This window comes from Mesocricetus auratus, unplaced genomic scaffold (assembly GCF_017639785.1).
Source record: "Mesocricetus auratus isolate SY011 unplaced genomic scaffold, BCM_Maur_2.0 Super-Scaffold_100006, whole genome shotgun sequence".
NCBI classification, from domain to species: Eukaryota; Metazoa; Chordata; class Mammalia; order Rodentia; family Cricetidae; genus Mesocricetus; species Mesocricetus auratus.
In genome coordinates this window covers 44800458-44818202 of record NW_024429190.1, presented here as the reverse complement: position 1 = coordinate 44818202, position 17745 = coordinate 44800458, and the positions used below count along the sequence as shown (strand labels likewise).

At 45.8% G+C, this 17745-nt stretch overlaps 1 protein-coding gene and 1 long non-coding RNA gene across 8 annotated transcripts in view; one reads left to right on the top strand and one right to left on the bottom strand.

Annotated features, from left to right (window-relative positions):
* Positions 1-17745, top strand: part of Rbm47 (RNA binding motif protein 47) — a 131852-nt gene that overhangs the window by 71316 nt on the left and 42791 nt on the right. For 2 of the 7 annotated variants that reach the window (XM_040747132.1, XM_021229683.2), the window contains exon 1: positions 6598-6701. The exons of 3 other annotated variants lie outside the window; for them this stretch is intronic. The gene's annotated coding sequence lies outside the window, so the exon portion shown is untranslated. Of the gene's footprint in view, positions 1-1925; positions 2436-3175; positions 3261-6597; positions 6702-17745 lie in introns of those variants that run through there. 2 more of the 7 variants (XM_040747130.1, XM_040747131.1) reach the window with 2 other exon arrangements.
* Positions 3711-6493, bottom strand: LOC121140829. The gene is made up of 3 exons (XR_005877757.1): positions 6348-6493; positions 3954-4307; positions 3711-3841 (listed from the first exon to the last, which is right to left on the bottom strand). It is a non-coding gene; the product is annotated as an uncharacterized LOC121140829 (long non-coding RNA).

Here is a 17745-nt window from a genome sequence, read left to right as displayed (position 1 = left end):
TTTTAAGAGTGCTTGCTTTCCCAGAGAACCCGGATTTGATACCCAGCACCCACATGATCGCTCACAGCCATCTGTAATACAGCCCTGTGGGATCTAATGCACCCTCTCTGGCCATGTTAGGTACACACACACACACACACACACACACACACACACACACACACACACACACACAGTGTACTTAACACATAGCAGGGGAAACATCCATAAAATGAGGCTTGGTTTTAGTTTTCCTTTCTTTAAGACTGAGTCCTGTTATATAGCTCAGTCTCATTTCACTCCTAGCAATCCTTCTGCTTCAGCTTTTTGAGTGCTGGCATTCCAGACATAACCCACTATACCTCACTTCGGATGTGTGCTTTTTGGTTTTTGAGACGAGGTCTCAAAGCCAGGCTAGACTTAGATTGGCAATGATCCTCCTACCTCAGCCTACTGTGCCTGGCTCGATGCTTGGTTTTGATGGCTGTTTCATTTGCTATAATTCCTTCCCAGTTTACTTTTGGCATGCATATATTTATAAGACAATATATGAAAAGAAATTACATTCTTCTTACCAAGTGTGGCCTTTTCTTTTCTTTTTTTTGGGGTGGCGGGGTTCCAGGTAGAGTTTTTCTGTGGCTTTGGAGGCTGTACTGGAGCTAGCTCTTGTAGACCAGGCTGGTCTCAAACTCACAGAGTTTGCCTGCCTCTGCCTCCCGAGTGCTGGGATTCAAGGCATATGCCATCACCACCTGTCAAACTTGGTTTTTTGTTTTGCTTTGGTTTGGTTTTTGGTTTTCACTTGTTTGTTTTTGGCTTTTCAAGACAGTTTCTATTGTAGCCGTGACTATCTTAGAACTGGCTCTATAAAGCAGGCTGGCCTTGAACTCAGAGATCCATCTGCTCTGCCTCCTAAGCGATGGGACTGCTTTTTTTTTTTTAAACAAACAAGCACGTTATTAATTGCTTTTGTTTGTTTTTTGTTTGCTTTGTTTTTCAAGACAGGGTTTCTCTGTATTGTATTTTGGAGGCTGTCCTGGAACTTGCTCTATAGACCAGGCTGGCCTTGAACTCACAGAGACCCGCCTGCCTCTGCCTCCCGAGTGCTGGGATTAAAGGCATGCGCCACCACCGCCCGGCCTGTGGCTTTTTCTTAGACTGGAATTTAACCAACAAAGTATTCCTTTGTCGTTAGCCGTTTCCACGTTTTACTCCTCAGAATCCAAGTATAGTGAGGCACAGTCATGGCGCAGGGGGAGCCTGATCAGAGGATTGGTGAGAGATGGAGTTAGTCTGGCTTGGCTATTTAACTGAAATCTAGGCTAGTGTGGGCTCCAGACTGAGACCCTACATAGAAAACAAAAGTATATTCCCACACAGTCAAACCCAGAACAGGCTCCAGTCAGGGCTGCAGGAGCATGCGTTCCTCTGGAATCCATGAACACCAGACTGGAAAGGGCTACCTTATGTAGGAAAGACACTGTGAGGTTTGGCCCTTTATCGATTTGGTTTCATGGGGATGCCTGAAGAATGTCCAGGAGAAGGCTCTTATAGGTCACGAGAAACAGGGAAACTGAGGCTGAGAGCCCAGAGCGAGAACAGAAAGATGAAAACACCCATCAGAGAGAGAACAGAGAGATGAAAACACCCGCCAGGCAGAAACAAAACAAAACGCCACAGCTGGAGGCTGAGGCAGAAAGATCACCGGTTCCAGGCCTCCCTGAGCTGGAGAATCAGTGTTCCCCAACACAGCACAGCCTGCTTAGGGTGCTGAGGTAGGAAAGGGGGTGGGGAGCGGTTGTGAGCGCTGATTAGCTAATTGTGTTAGAGGGCAGCGTGCACACTACTGTTGTGAAAGCTAGAGAAGACTGCCCTGGGCTGGCCAGCCCTGTTGCCACACCCCTGAGCAGGCTGATAAAGGGTCATTTGTGAAACCCACCCAGAACAGATTAGTCATTCCAACCCCAGAGAAGGAAGCTTACAGCTAAACTGAAGCCTCTGTGACCAGCAGTGGGAAATAAGATGGGGTTCTTGAACATGGGGTGTGAGGGGACAGTTGCCACAGTCCTTCCAACCCTGTTTGGGAGCTCCTAGGTGGAGAACTGTCAGTTCTTTGAGCTACCTTCCTTGGCTCTAGAAGGTTGTTTGTTTGATAGTTATCAAAAACAGTCTCGGGAAGGCGGAGATAGTAGCCCAAGGTCACACAGCCAGAGTATAGAAAAGCCGGCCTTCCAGTCAGTTTTCCATACCTCAGTGCAAGGCACCGAATTCTGAGTACTCGTGGAGACTGGTGTGGGGGTGGGGATTAAAAAAAAAAAAACGTTTTTCTTTTCTATTTGCCTAACCTGTCTGCCAAAGCAAACTTGCTCCTCTAGGCGGATTTGCTCTCCTTTTAGGCTTGTAGGTAGCGAAATAGTCATCCCTTCTCACTGTTCAACTCAGAGCGCCGAGAGCAGGTAGGTGTGTGTGTGTGTCGCCCACATGGACTCAGGACAGAGTCTGGACCAGGCTGCCCCAGGAGCTCGCAGTTCCTTCTCTCCCTGGTTAACCCAGGTTCTGGGAGGCATTGGACAAGCTGTGGGTGCTGGTCGCTCAGTGCCAGTTTCTGCTGTCCTTCCCTCTAATTGTTAACCAGAATGGAATGCCAAACTTCTGGTTCAGGGCAAAGTTGCTGTTTAACTGACTGACTTCTGGGCTATGGAAAATGGGGAGCGAGTTTGTTATTGAGGGAGATGCTTGTTCCAGGTGCCTTCCCCCAGTAAGTACCAATGCTGCCCCACACATGAACGCAGTGGTTGCTCCTGCGTCTGCACGTGTGCCCGGAAACTCTACCCTCTGTGTCCCCTTTATTAACTCTTAATTTAGGCACCTTTTCAGTTTGACAAGCCAAGACTTGCTGGGGGATTAGAACGAGGTGATCATAATGCCACCTTCAAAACACAGAAAAAAAAAAAAACCTCTGAGGTCCCTAGTGTCAAGTTCTATTTCTGGAAGCTTTGTCTGCTAACTCCTCCAACTTCACATTTGGGTTTATTTCCCCTTCTGAGAGGGAAGTGTGGAAACTTGCCTGTTCATTGACATTATTGTACATCGCAAGATATCTTTGCTACCATTATATTGTGTTCTCTCAATGGTGTTTGCTCTGAGGGTGGGACGAAAGGCTGTTTAGTGTCTCGTAAAACATTTACCAAAGCACTGAGCCATGGTTTTGAAGGGCATTCCGTTGCCAGAGCGTGGGAGGCGAGGGCGAGCAGGGAAAGAGAGCGCCAGGTGTTTGGCAGGTACTGGTTTCATACTTTGGTATTTATTAATATTTAAAACCATGAATTGGGTTGGCCTCAGCCCCCTTCTTCTGTGGGGATGGTGAGTGGGGAAATACGTGGGGTGGGCAGGAGGAAAGAATTTCTTGGTAAATTCTAGTTTGCTGGTGACTGGGAGTCCCTGCAAACTCGTAACCCTCTGCTGTTTTCCATTTTACTGGAGGGTTGAGCCTGTCCTGGGGAGAGGGTTGAGAGCTCCTGGTGCCCTGAGCCTTGGTGTGGGCTTCAGCCAGGCCCGGGGACTCTGGGAGGCCAACCAAGTGTCACCTTGTGCCTTGTGTCTGGTGACTCATCCTATTGAAAGCTTTTGTAAATGGCGGCTCTGATTTCATGAAAATACTTGAAAATTTTCTTCTCCCCACCCCGTCCCTCTTGTGTTAAATTTAGACAAGATAAGTACAAACTAAAGGCCAATGTGGAGACAGGCTTTATCTTCAGATCTAGACTTGTAGGCTCAGCAAGTTCAGAGTCTCTTTATATTGCTGGCAATGGACTTGGGAGACTCCTGGGTTAATACGCCTTGGGAATACGTAATCTTTATACTGTAAAAATTTGGGGGGGGGTAGAGAATTTGAGTTCGTGTGATCAAGAGGGACACGAACTGTATACTTTTGATTGATTGTCATTGCGATTATGGTGGACACCGATACTTACAGTTGTGGCTAAAATCCAAACAGGAAATAGGAAATCTTGAAAAATACAGCTCCAAAAAAGCAGGTGCCAACTCTTGGGGAGCAGTGTCCCAGTATAATATACGAAGTACAGTCGGCATATGGGGCCTTCGCGGTAGCAGACGGAAGTGTGAGGTTGGTATTAATGGCTGAGAATTCCATCGGTTCTGCTGGAAGGTGATCTGAGTCGGCTTTTTTTCATACTTGGCAGGATGAAACCAGGGGCCTTTGAACAGTTTCTGGTCACGGTAAAGAAGCTGGGAGAGTTGCCTGCTCCCTCTGCGAAAGCTTCCGGGTTAGCTCTGTGCGTCTGGGCAGGTAGAACTCCACCTAAAACCTGTGGAGGTCAGAAGACACAGTTCCAGGGAGAGACGGCACATGGTTAGCTCTGGAGCCCAGTAGCCAGTCATTAAACTGCTTTGACCACGGAGAAGTTATGTAACTTTCAAAAAGTGGATTAACCTTTTCTATCCCCTTAAGATTTCAAAACTAGCTGGGTGTGGTGGCGCATGCCTTTGATATCAGCAGAGGCAGGTGATCTCTAAGTTCAAGGCCAGCCTGGAGAAACCCTTTCTCAGACCCCCCCCCCCACAGGGATGGGGGGGTGGCCCACGCCTTTATTCCTAGCACTTGGGAGGCAGAGACAGGTGGATCTCTGAGTTTGAGGTCAGCCTGGTCTACAGAGCGAGTTCCAGGAAAGCTAGGGAAAACAAAACAAAACAAAAAAAGAAAAAATGTTTTTCAAGGCATGTATGAAAACTGTCACATAGGTGCGTGCAGTCTGCACAGCATGTGCAGCTAGACCATCTGAGGCACCGATAAACCCGAAGTGGACACTTTGGCCAGTGGAGGGGTCTGTGTACTCATCAGACGCTCTGAAGGAGGTTAATGTTGGTCAAGTCTGGGAAGTGATGGGGAGGATGGGGCAGGGTGGGGCGGGGTGGGGGGGGGCAGGACAGAAGAGCTCTGGGAAAGGGCCTGAACACCAGCTGGGTCTTGCTTTTGCCTGTGTCACCAGGGAAGTTCCTTTCAGTTTTTCTAGATGTGTGGCAGTAAGATCACCAGAGGTTGGTCACCAGTGGTTATTTCACACCCCACTGGGGGTCTTACAGTTTCATTGATGTGCTGAGTGACAAATTTTGCTGTTACTAAATGGGGTGATGGTGTTTTCTGTCAAGCTGGCCATGAATACCTGCCCTTTCTACATAAGGTTGGTAGTACTCATTTTTTCTCACCAGCTGAGTCTCAGTAGCTGGGGCTGACCTTGAACTCCTGCACCAGCCTCTGGATTGCTAGAATTGTAGGTGTCTGCCACCATGCATGTCTTCTTCCATGATGTGTTCTCACTGTATGTAGCCGTGGTTGGCCTGGGGTTTACTATGTAGTTTAGGCTGGCCTGGACCTCAGGAGACCCACCTACCTCTGCCTCCTAAATGATGGTTTTAAAGGTGTAGGAAACCACACCCAGATTTTTTTTTTTTTAGAGATGTGGTGTCACACTAAGTGCCAGCTGGCCTACAGATTACTGTGTAGTGCAGGCTCACTTCCAACTTCATCAAGCTGCCTACCTTTGACTCCCAAGTATTTGGGATTACAAAAATGAGTAATCAGCCACTTTTCTACCGTATTTAATCTCACCCTATGAGATGGACCCCATACCGCACACTAAAGTGGCTAAGACCCGAAAACTAGATAGGTCCCGAGCACTAGGGGAAAACCTGCCATTGTTCTACTAAAGTAACATGGCTATGAAATGACTTAATGACTTGTTCCTATACCCATAGATCAGTGCATTTGCTCATCCCCATCACTTAATGTTTTCTCATAGTTAGCTTTCAATAACATTTCTGGTTGTCAGTAATACATCTGTTCCAGGCTCACCCACCCACCCATTCACCTCCCCCTCCCCCACCCATTCATCCCCCTCCCAATCCCCACCCATTCCCATCCATCCATTCATCCATCCATTCACCCACCCATCCATCCACCCACACATCTACCTATCCACCCCCCCACTCACCCATCCACCCACCCATCCCCCACCCACCCATCCATTCATCCATCCATTCACCCACCCACCCATCTATCCTTTAACTGTTTATTAAAGGTCCGTTCTAGGATGTTTTCTCATCTCTCAGTTCTTTTGTTTAGTTTTGAGGCAGGGTTTCACTGTGTACACAGACTGGCTTTGAACTAGTGGCGGTCTTCGTTAGTCCCCCAAATTCTGAGACTACAGGTGTTCGCCCCTTGCCTGGTTTCAGTTCTTAAGTATTACTCCTAGGAGTTTCTCATCTCACCCCTCTCACCATCATCTACCACCATAGTTTCGCTTTGGCTGTATTTTGCAGTCTATGATCTTGTGTCTGTGTCCACTCACTTGGCCTTCTAGCTGTGATCGTCACCCATGCAGTTACATGCAGCTCTAATTTATTCTCTCATTTGCTACCTAGTGTAGCTCTGGAGGGACAGACCCCGATTTTAAATTATTTCAGGAGTTCAAAGAAAACATGAGTGTGTGAGCTGAAAGCCATCCCTGTGTGCCAGCTCTTCAAAGTCAGGTGACCTCATAAAGGGTGGGATGGAAATGTTATCTCCTGAAAGGGCAGAAGGAGAGCCTGTTTCAGGGAGTGTGTTTGCTAAGTGCTCTGCACGGGCCATTTATTTAACCGAAGCAGTCCCCCCAGGAGCAACTGCCGCCGTTTTATATGAGGAGCCCAGCCTGAGATACTGCGTGAGTTTACAGTGGAGCCCAATTCAATGTGAAAATTAATTGTCCTCCACACTAGAAAGCAACCCTGTCCTGGAAAAGACCATTGGGGCCCTGCTACCGCAATGACTCCCCCACCCAATTCAGTGCTCGGGGTTGAATCCAGGGCTCCTTTCCTGCTTGGCGAGGAGCTATGCCCCAGCCCAACTCAACCTTTTACGTGGTAGCACGGGATATGCAGGCCCTCTGCTGGAAAGCCAGCCCCTGGTTTTCCTCTGTCTCTTTGTAAGTCATGTGTTTTGAAGATGAGATTTTTCTGGGTTCTAACTTGTTTGTTTTGCTTATGAATTTTTCTGTGAGATTTTTTTAAAACTGCATTTATTGTGGGGTGGGGGCACAGGCACATGCCACAGCACATGTGTGGAGGTCAAAGGGCAACGTGATAGTTGAGTCCTTCCACCACATGGGTCCAGGGAATCGATGTCAGGCCATCAGGCTTAGCTGCAAGTACCTTCATGTGCTGAGTCATCTCACCAGCTTAGGACTTTCTCATATGCACTCTATATATTCTGAACCCCGTATTCAGCAGCCTTAATGTCCCCCCACCCCCAGATTAAGTTTTGCTTTGCATGGATAAAGAGTAACCATCATAAGAAAGTTAAGGGAATTAAGTCCAGGTTGCAGATAACTTTCCTGGGAGTCAAAGGTCCCATGTTTTAAAGGAACCCAGAGGAAGGGTTTACAATACTAGCTCACAAAGGCTCTGCTTGCTGGGCTCAGTCTCAGGGAACATCTCAGTGAGACATATGCGTTCTAGGAAAGAAGTCCCAGACTTGCCCAGGGGTTCTTTTGTTTACAATAACAAAAGATGACATGCTCCTCCACGGTATTGTTTTTTCCTAGCTCGGATGATAAGGGTTATGTTGTGAACGGTTCATTAATCTAGTTTATGTGATGGGGTGGTCTTTCGGTGCGGCCCTGACAATGCCTTCGTTGAATATTTCAAGTGACTTCTAGAAAGGGCAAGGGCACCCACATCCCCTGCAACAGAAAGAAAGCCTTTCATGGGCACTACTTAAAAAAATAATCATCAACTTGCCTTGAATAAATCTTCTTTAACTTTATGAACAACCACAGGAATAACATCTTGTAGTTGTACAGTTTTTTTTTTTTTAAATCACTTTCTCAGCCTGGAGAGATGGCTTAGTGTTTCTTTTAAAGGGTCCAAGTTCAGTTCTCAGCATTTTCATCAAGGGGCTCCCGGCAGCCTGTAACTCCAGCTCCAGGAGACCCACCACCCTCTTCTGGCCTCCAGGCAACTTCACTCATACACAGATACCCCACACACAGATACACGTGTAAACCCAAGTTTTAAAAATCACTTTCTCAAATAATTTCCACATTTACCTTTTGTTTTTATTCCTGCAATATGAAACACATCCATCTTTAGCCTGAGAAAGCTGAAATACAGATGCCCAGATCATGTTTCTGACCAGGAATAAGGCTGACATGCAGACTTTCTATCTCCACGGAGCCCAGCTCTTGTCAATGCCCCCCCCCTTCCACCCACACAGTGTGTGGTGAACTGTGTCAACATTACCATGAGTCTACAGTAGCCTCTCCCAGATCACACAACTCATTGTGTGCTTACCATGTATGAGACTGCACTAAATAGTTTATGTGTCTCATTCCCAATACCCACACATCTCTGCTAGGTAGAGATCATTCACCTCTTCTCACCCCAGGGGAATCCAAGGCACTGTGCAGTCAGGTGATTTCCACAAAGCCGTGTGGTTGGTTCCCTGCCTTCCCCACAAGTGCGCTCATGCTCACCATGGCACCTGCTTCGGGTCTGACAGCAGCATCTTTCATTATCTTCATCATTACAACTGAGGTCAGTGCAGGAGGCCTGATACACTTTTCTTTCCTCATGCCTTACCTTGTCCACCCCACACACGCCTGATGAAGAGACGTGGTGCTGGGTTGGGTTCAGTTTTAAAATTAACCTTTAACTTGCAGGGTTATAAGAAAACCAGGGTCAGTGGCTATGAGACCAGAGGGCCTGCTCATCAACTGGATTGGTTTTTGAGGGGAGCCTGGAAAAGACAGCTCCTTGGGCAGGAAATTGGTCAGATGGTGTGTGTGTGTGTGTCTGTGTGTGTGTCTGTGTGTGTGTGTGTGTGTGTGTGTGTGTGTCTGTGTACCCAGAGGTTGTGGTGGTGAAGACATGACAAGAGACAGGTATGGTGGCAAAAGCAGGAAACTGCCTGCTCACATTTCATCCTCACACAGGAAGCAGAGAGAGAGGGAACAGGAAGTGGAGCCAGGCTGAAAACCTCAAACCCAGGCTGAGGAAATGGCTCAGTGGTTAAGAGCACTTGCTGCTCTTGCAGAGGACTTTGTGCCGTATGATGGCTCGCAAGTGCCTTTAACTATAGTTCCAGGGCATCCAACACCCTCCTGGCCTCCACAAATAAATACCAGGTATCCTTATGGAACACATATTCAGGGAAAACAGTTCTTTCTGGCAGACGGGACACAACAGCCCTCAGAGTCCACCCCCTAGTGACATACTTCCTCTTTAGAGTTTCACATTGAGACAGGGCCACCAACCAGGAACTGAATGTTCAACTACATGAGACTATAGGTGACATTTCTAATTCAAACCACACAGAGTTTCTCACTGGGGCCTGCGCGAGTCTTGCTGAAAACGCTAAACTAGTAGACCTCCTGTCTCTACTCCAGCACTAGGACTACAAATACGTTCTTTTAGCATGGGTTCTGGAGGAGCCTTGTCCTCATGCACAGTCAGCATCATTTTACTGAGCTGTCTGCCTGTGCCTCATTTTGTTACGATTTATTTTTATTTTATATGCATGAGTGTTTGGCCTGCATGAATGTCTGTGCACCATGGGTATTCTTGGTTCGGGAGGAGGCCCGAGGAAGTCATCAGATTCTCTGGAACTGGAGCTGCAATGTGGGTGCTGGAAATAGAGCTCTGTGAGAGCCCTCTGAGAGCAGCACCCAACCAACCTCTTAATTGTTGAGCCATCTCCAGCCCCCTGGGTTTGATATTGTGAGACAAGTTCTTGCTATGTAGTTCTGCTGGCCTGGTACCTGCTTTGCACTTGAGGCGTGCCTTGAACTTGCAGCAGTCCTTCTGCCTCCCGAAAGCTGGGGTTACAGGTGTACACCACCATACCGGGCCCTCAAGAGCTCTTTTACTCTGTGTTCTTGTGAAGGAAATGGCAGGGGCACATCCAAATTGTTTCTCGTTCATCTCTGTGAGTCCCGTTTGGGATAACTGGGTGGGTTTGTGGGGCATTGCTGAGGCAGTGTTTGGTGTGTCATAGTCTGGCACCCTGTTGGAGTCCAGTGACTTTTGCTGGCCTTCCTTTCCAACAGGATTCCTAGAAGGAAGTTTTAGGAGACTGGCTTGGCCTGTGTGACTCCCCCATTAATGATTATGAAACCCTAACATTTAAATTAACCACTGTTAAATGCACGCCTCGCCCATGTCAGCTGCTCATGCAAACTCTGGGAAGAAACCAAACAAAGATTTCATTCTGCTTTTCCAGCAATGACTTTTTACTGTAAGAACATAGGAAACACCTGCCTACCCGCACTTCAGTTGTTCAAGGCAGAACCTCACTCGCCCTACAACTCAGGAACTCATGTAGCCCAGGGTGTCTTCAAACTCTAAAGTGATCCTCCTGCCTTAGCTCCCCAAGTGCTGGGGTTAGAGAGATGGTTATCTTTTATTACCTTGTGTAGCCCTTTATGTAAATGGCAGACAGAAGGACACCCACCCTTGACTAGAGTTTCACTTGTATGATTTTTGTGCTACATAAGAATTTGAACAAAGAAATAGCCAGGGAGTGGCTTCTGTTCGCGGCCAGTGATTTAGAGAAACTTCTCTCCATTCTTGCCTGCCCTCTTAGCTGGTGTGTGGCTTAAGCTTCTTGGGAACACTCTATTATCTGTACCTCAGGAAGAAAATAAAGAGATGTGTTTTGTTTTCGTTGTAGGAAATAGTGATTTGGAGAGTCTGTTTTTAATGAAGAAATTAAATATCCGGAGTGCAGGATTACAAATAGTAGTGGAATATCTTTTCCTCAGCACCCCATTAGACGGGGGTCTCACTATGTAGACCAGGCTAGCCTTGAACTCACAGAGATCCACCAGCCTCTTCCTGGATACTGGAATTAAAGGCATGTGCCACCATATCTGGCAGTCCAGTATCCTTTAAAAATAGAGCCCTAGCCAGGCTTGGTGCTCATGCCTGTAATCCCAGCATTTAGGAGGCTGAAGCATAATAGGATTAGTTTCTATAATATTGAGGCCAGCCTTCAGGTAAAAACAAACAAACAAACAAACAAACAAAAACAAGGAAGAAAGAGGAAGGAGGAGGGGGATGGGAAGGAATTGTTATTTTATTCTGAAACGCAAAGATATAAAGAATGTATAGAGAGCGATTTCCATTTTCACACTTTCCATTTAGAAATAAGCACTCCTGCTCATCCCTAAGTAGTCTGGGGCGAAGAAGTTGCTATTGATGTACAATGTACACATGACTATTTCTGAGTCACATGCAAATTTTCAGCAATGGGACTAGAGAGATAGAGCAGTGGTAAAGAACACTGATTGCTCTTGCAGAGGACCCAGGTTCGATTCCCACCACCCACATGGTGGCTCACAGCTCTCTGTTTCCCGGCATCTGTGGGTAATAGGCACACATGTGATATGCATACATACATGCAGACATTCACACATGCACATAAAATAATAAATCAATTTTTAAAAATTGGGATGAAAATGAGGAATTTGAATGAAATGTGTGCCAGTTAAATCAGTGGCAATATTTTGGGTGGGGGAGATTTTCAAAATGATTCATTTAGTAATCTAATCCTACTAATTTGTTAGAGGTTTTGTTTGTTTGTTTTAGTCAGTTTTGTTTTGTTTTGAGACAGGGTCTCTCTATGTAGTCCTGGGTGGATCTGGATCTCTCTTTGTAGACCAGGCTAGCCTCCAACTCAGACATCTGCTTGTCTTTGCTGCCCAAGTGCTGGGATCAAAAGCCTGCACCAGCATGCCCAACCTGATTTGTTTTCTGCCAAGACCTTATCATAAAATTGGAGGGGGAGAGGCAGAGGAGGAAGTATAAACAGTCTAATTCACTAAATAAAAATTGTGGCTGTAACTTAAGGAAGAAAATAGCTGCTGAGACACTGCTTCCTCCTGCAGATTGTTTTGTCCCCTGTGCCTGGCTCTCTATGGAGAGTACATATGAGGCAGTGGATGCTATAGTCTTAAAAGTGGGGGCTGGAGAGCTGGCTCTGTGGTTAAGAACGCTGCACTCTTCGGAGGACCCTGGTTCAATCCCAGCACCCATATGGCAGCTCACAGCCATCTGTAAGGTCTCGGGGATCTGACACCCACTTTTGACCTGTGGGCATCAGGCAGGAAAGAGTTGCCTAGACAGTGCTTGCCTAGCTTGACTGGGAGATGATGCTGGCCTGTGATTCCCAGCAATGGAGAGGCAGGGCGGGAGGATAGGACGATCAGCCTCCCCACACTCCGAGTTTGAACTTGGTTAGGGATCAAAAAGGCAACAGAGTATTGGAATTGTTTTATTTCTGTCTTAAAACAGAAAAGTATTGCCGGGCGTTGGTGGCACACGCCTTTAATCCCAGCACTTGGGAGGCAGAGGCAGGCGGATCTCTGTGAGTTCAAGGCCAGCCTGGTCTACAGAGCGAATTCCAGGACAGCCTCCAAAGCCACAGAGAAACCCTGTCTCAAAAAAACCAAAAAACAAAAAACAAAACAAAAACAAAAGCAAAACAAACAAACAAAAAAACAGAAAAGTATTAAGGTCTGTTAAATAAGGCAAAAGTGTGAACATTTATGGTTCTCTGAGCTATTCTCTGTTTCTAACCTCAAAAAGGAAAAAAAAAAACTCCCCTTCTCCAGTTCTATTCCTGTTCCTAACAGTTTTCATTAGTACTGCTACTACTAATAAAAAAAATTTTAAAAACAGAAAAAAAACCAAGAAGCCCCTTTTGGTAAAGACTTGGGAACGTGAAAGCACAACACCCCTACACATAAAAATAAAATAAAAAATAAGATTAAAAAGGGAGGAAAAACTTAGTGTTTGACCTAAGAATCCTATTAATGGGATTGTGCTCTAAAAATAGAATGCAAAATCACAGGACACATTCAAAGAATCTAGACACCTGAATTCCATCCATCACAAGATGGTCACAGCATGAGATTTTCAAATATCCCTGTTTCCATCTCTTTCAGTAGTTTATAAGAAAGTGTGTGCGTGCATGAATGTGTGTGTGTGTGTGTGTGTGTGTGTGTGTGTGTGTGTGTGTGTGCATGATATCCTGCCACTGTATTTTGGCTTTTCTTGAGTTCTTTGGTTTATACAGATTTCCAGTATATTCAAAACAACATATAATGTATTATTTAAGTGAAATTTCCAACATTATTAAAATACTCCTGGCTGTAAATCTGTAAGACAGTCACTAAGCCAGAGCTGAAGGACAAGAGGAGAGTAGTGACTCAGTAGAATTTTATTATTGTCCTTTTGTTGTCAATTTATTTTATATGCATAGATGTTTTACCTGCATAATGTCTTTGGACCACATGTATGTCTGGTGCCCTTGGGAGGCAGAAAAGGACATCAGATTCGCTAGAACTAAGCTACAGATGGTTATGAGCTACCAAGTGGGTGCTGGGAATAGAATTTGAGTCCTCTGGAAAAACCACCAGTGTTCTTAACTGCTGAGTCACCTCTCTGACAACGCTGGTAGGACTTTTTTTCCTTAGAGACAAGGTTTCTCTTTGTAGCTTTAGAGCCTGTCCTGGAACTTGCTCTGTAGATCAGGCTGGCCTGGAGCTCACAGAGATCCGCCTGTGTCTCCTCCAGAGTGCTGGAATTAAAGTCTCGTGCCACCACCACATGGCTGGCAGGACTTTTCAACCCCTTGAATTCTCTTTAGCTTTCCTGGACTCACCTGCCCTGGACCCTCCTTCAAAGGCAAAGCTTTGTCACTGTTCATCAGTAAGCCTCACCTTTAGCGGAATATTTCCTCTTCACGACACCCATCAGCGTAAGCACCAACAGAACCTCTGTGACCACCTTCTGTCTTGAGTGCACACTTGGGGAAAGATCCCCTGCCCTAGAAAGACCCACATTACTCTATTATCTTTGTTCGCCCCTCTCTGATTTTTAGTTACTTAAAGTGCATATTTCAAAACTGGAGAGGTTAGAAGAAGGCATGGGGGAGATAAAAACACCAGACTTTAACCACTGGGTCTACCTCTATGGATAAAACCCCACCCTATGTCCAGGCTTACCGAATTCTAGCTTTGTCAAGTTCCGTGCCGTCAAAGGTTTCTGATTCAGGTGCAGTAATTGGTCTCTCCTCACTCCACCCTCCCAGCCAGTCACTTGGAAAAAGCACATCCTTAGCTGGGTCAAACATTTCTTAGCAACACTGGGGATGGGGGTGGGGGTGGGGTTCGGTTCACTTCCTCCTCATGCTTGACTTCTGCTCAATTCAGAGCAGGCTTGACTCATCCAGTGAGGTTCTGTACTCCTTTCTGTGGGCAAAGCAGTGAGGACATATCGTTTGCCATGGGAAATGTGTCAGCGAGATTACAGTACAACAGGTGTTGTGTCCAACGTCGCCTGTTGACCTCTGTAGCCCACGAAACAAGGCAGCAGCCTCGCCTCCCGTGATGTCGGAAACTCTTAGGAAATGCACTTGACCGTGGCGTAAAGTCACTGTGGTGTGCTGACTGGACGGAGTCAGGGTTTTGCTGTGGACCATGCTGAAGATTGGACAGATGGAAACGAAGCTAGGGGAAGCAGAGGTGGGGTGGAGAGACGGGGAGAGGGAGAGGGGATGTGTGCGTCCACTCTTGTGTGTGTGTGGCACGTGGGGGTGCCGTTGTGGTTGAGTAATGAGAAGATCTGAAAGTGCACACTGCCCCTGGATAGGAAGAGCTAAAAGACTGAAAAAAAAGTCATTGTACTACTGTCATTTGATTCTCATGTGACCATTAATTGAATCTTTTAAAACATCCTTTGAATATCTATCTATCTATCTATCTACCTACCTATCTACCTATCTATCTATCTCTATCTATCTATCTATCTACCTATCTCTATCTATCCATCCATCCATCCATCTATCTATCTACCTATCTCTATCTATCTACCTATCTCTATCCATCCATCCATCCATCCATCCATCCATCCATCCATCTATCTAGTTTTTTTCCAAGGCAGGGTTTCTCAGTAGCTATGAAGCCAGTCCTGGAACTTGCTTGTAGACCAGGCTGGCGTTGAACTCAGAGATCTGTGTGCTTCTACCTCCTCAAGTGGTGGGATTAAAGGTGGGAGACACTACCACCTGGCACTTTATTTTTAATTGCATGTATGTGTGTACTTGAACCTGTGAGTGTAGGTGCTAGGAGAGGCCAGAAGAGGGCGTCAGATCCACCCCATCCCGCCCCCCCCGGAGCTAGGGTTACAGGTAGTTGTGAGCTGTCTAATGCGGGGGCTGGGAACAGAACTTGAGTTCCATGTAAGAGCAGAACACTCTGCACTCTTAACCACGGAGCCACCTTGAATCTTAAGAAAAGCCAACTATTTAAGAGTGTGCTAAACGGCACTGGAGACCTGTTCTTCCCTCGCAAATGGTAGACATTGATTACTCCAGCTTCTCTACCAGAACAGGTGTAGTATTTCAAGGTTTATGAATCTAACTCTGCCCAGAATCTTCTGTCAAGGGTCCACCTGTGAAGTGTCTGATGTGGTGGCCAGTATTCATATGCAGTGTTCCTACTGTCACCGCACTAGATAGTACTAGATACTAGTTTTATTTCGTCTGCTACTGACAAGTACTAGGTAGGTGGCCAGCAGGAAGTGGGGGAGATCTTAAATGTGCTATTCGGTCCTAACATTTACATAAGCTGTGGGGCCACAGCAGGAATGAGTCACAGCTTTAGGCCTGCAGGATAAACCCAGCACGGGTGGTGGTCCCAGCTATGGAGTTCACATGCTGATTTATATCGGTCTCTTATTGGGTGCCATCAGATGGAGAAATTGAAGCAATGAGTGAGTGAGCAGAGAGTCCTGGGTTTCAAGAACATGGCAATCCTACCACAGCCACCGACGTGTCTGCAGCCAGCTGTAATGGAAGCACAGTGTGTTTTGGAACAGCGGAGCGAATCAACCAAGCAGGGTGACATTCTTAGGTTTCCTCCCAGACTCTGGAGGGAAACCTCTGCTTGTTGTCTTCATACAGACCTGAAAATCCAAGCAAATGGTGCAAGCCGCCTTGTTTATGTGCCGGATTCCTGTGCGTCTCAGTTTTGTTTTCTTTTCTTTAAACCGCGTTTGTGGTGGTGGTAGTGTGAAGCAGCTTTTCCCCTTAGTCTTGGCATCACAGCCCCCATCCCTTAGTGTATTCATTATTAGGTACTTATGGGATACATTAAGGTGTGAAATGTTAATACCACAGAGTGATATAAACCAAGTGGAAGAGGACTTAATCTGAGACTTATTGGATACATTAAGGTGTGAAATGTTAATACCACAGAGTGATATAAACCAAGTGGAAGAGGACTTAATCTGAGATTGAAGTTATAATAAATTTATACCCCGTATTAAAATGAAAATCTGTTTTTTTTTATGTTTTGTTTTGTTTTTTAGTACAATGTAGTACAGATAGATGAACCTTGGGCCTCATGAATGCTAGGCAAGTGACCCCTGCTATCTGCATTCTCAGGCCTTAGAACAACCTGGTAGGTTTTGTTTGTTTGCTTGCTTGCTTGTCTTTGTTATCGATTTTGTTTTGTTTTGAAACAGGGTTGCTGTGCAGTCCTGGCTGTCTTAGAACCCACTATGTAGCCCAGGCTGGCCTCAAACTCACAGAGATCTACCGCCTCTGCTGGCAGTAAAGGTGTGCACCACTACAGCTGGCCATTTGCTTGCTTTTTGGTATGGAGTTTAGCTGTATTACCTAGGCAGGCTCTGAACTCCAGTTTTCCTGCCTCAGCCTCCCAAACAGCTGGATGACAAGGACTTGCTGCGTGGCCAGCATTATCCTGAGTGTTTGCTGTACTCCAGCTCACTGGCTCAGGTTCACCAAGAGGAGGCCCAGGTCTACTGGAAGTCTCAGAATCTTCATCAATTTTTAGGAAACTTGTATCCTGGCGTATAGAGTGTTCACTTTCGAGTTTTGTGGCCCCACTATATATTACCAGACTAAGCAAAACTAATTTAGTAGAGTTTGGAGGGGAGTTCTTGACTTTGATTTGTACTTTCTATAATCACATTTACAAATTAGTAAGTACTTACATTTCTTACACAAAAATGGAACCTTATTTTTCATTTTTAATGTTTTTTATTTGTTTGCTTAATGTGTGTGTGTGTGTCTGTCTGTCTGTCTGTCATAGGTTACGTGTGCATAGAAGCCAATACAAACCTGCCCTCCCTTAAGTTGTTTCTTGTCACATGTTATTTGATCACAGCGACTAGAAAAATAACCAATACATCCACCAAGGTCCATGTACATGCTCATGTAGGCCAAATGATGGGAAGAGGCCTGGGGACCTTGAGGTAGGGAGGTAGAGGCCTTCTGTCTCCTAAACATGTTTCATAAGCATGGATGTATTACAATATCGATTTATATCATGAGGTCTTCTTTCACAGAGTATACTATTTTCTTTCTTTTAAAGATACATATTTTAAAATTTTTATTAATATTTTTCTTAAGTACAATATAATGATCATTTCCCTCACCTCCCCCCAGATCCTCCTCACTTGTCCATCCACCCCAAAATGTTTAGTTTTCTGTTTGTGTGTACATTGCAGTGGGGTGGGCAGGAGCATGAAGGCCAGAGAAGATGCTGAATCTCCTGGGAAAGCAACAACTGCTCTTGAACACTGAGCCATTTCTCCAGCCCCTAGAGCAATATTTTGAAGATCCTACTATATTATAGCATGTATTAATACTAGTTTACTTTTTATTGCAAAGCAGTATTCAAT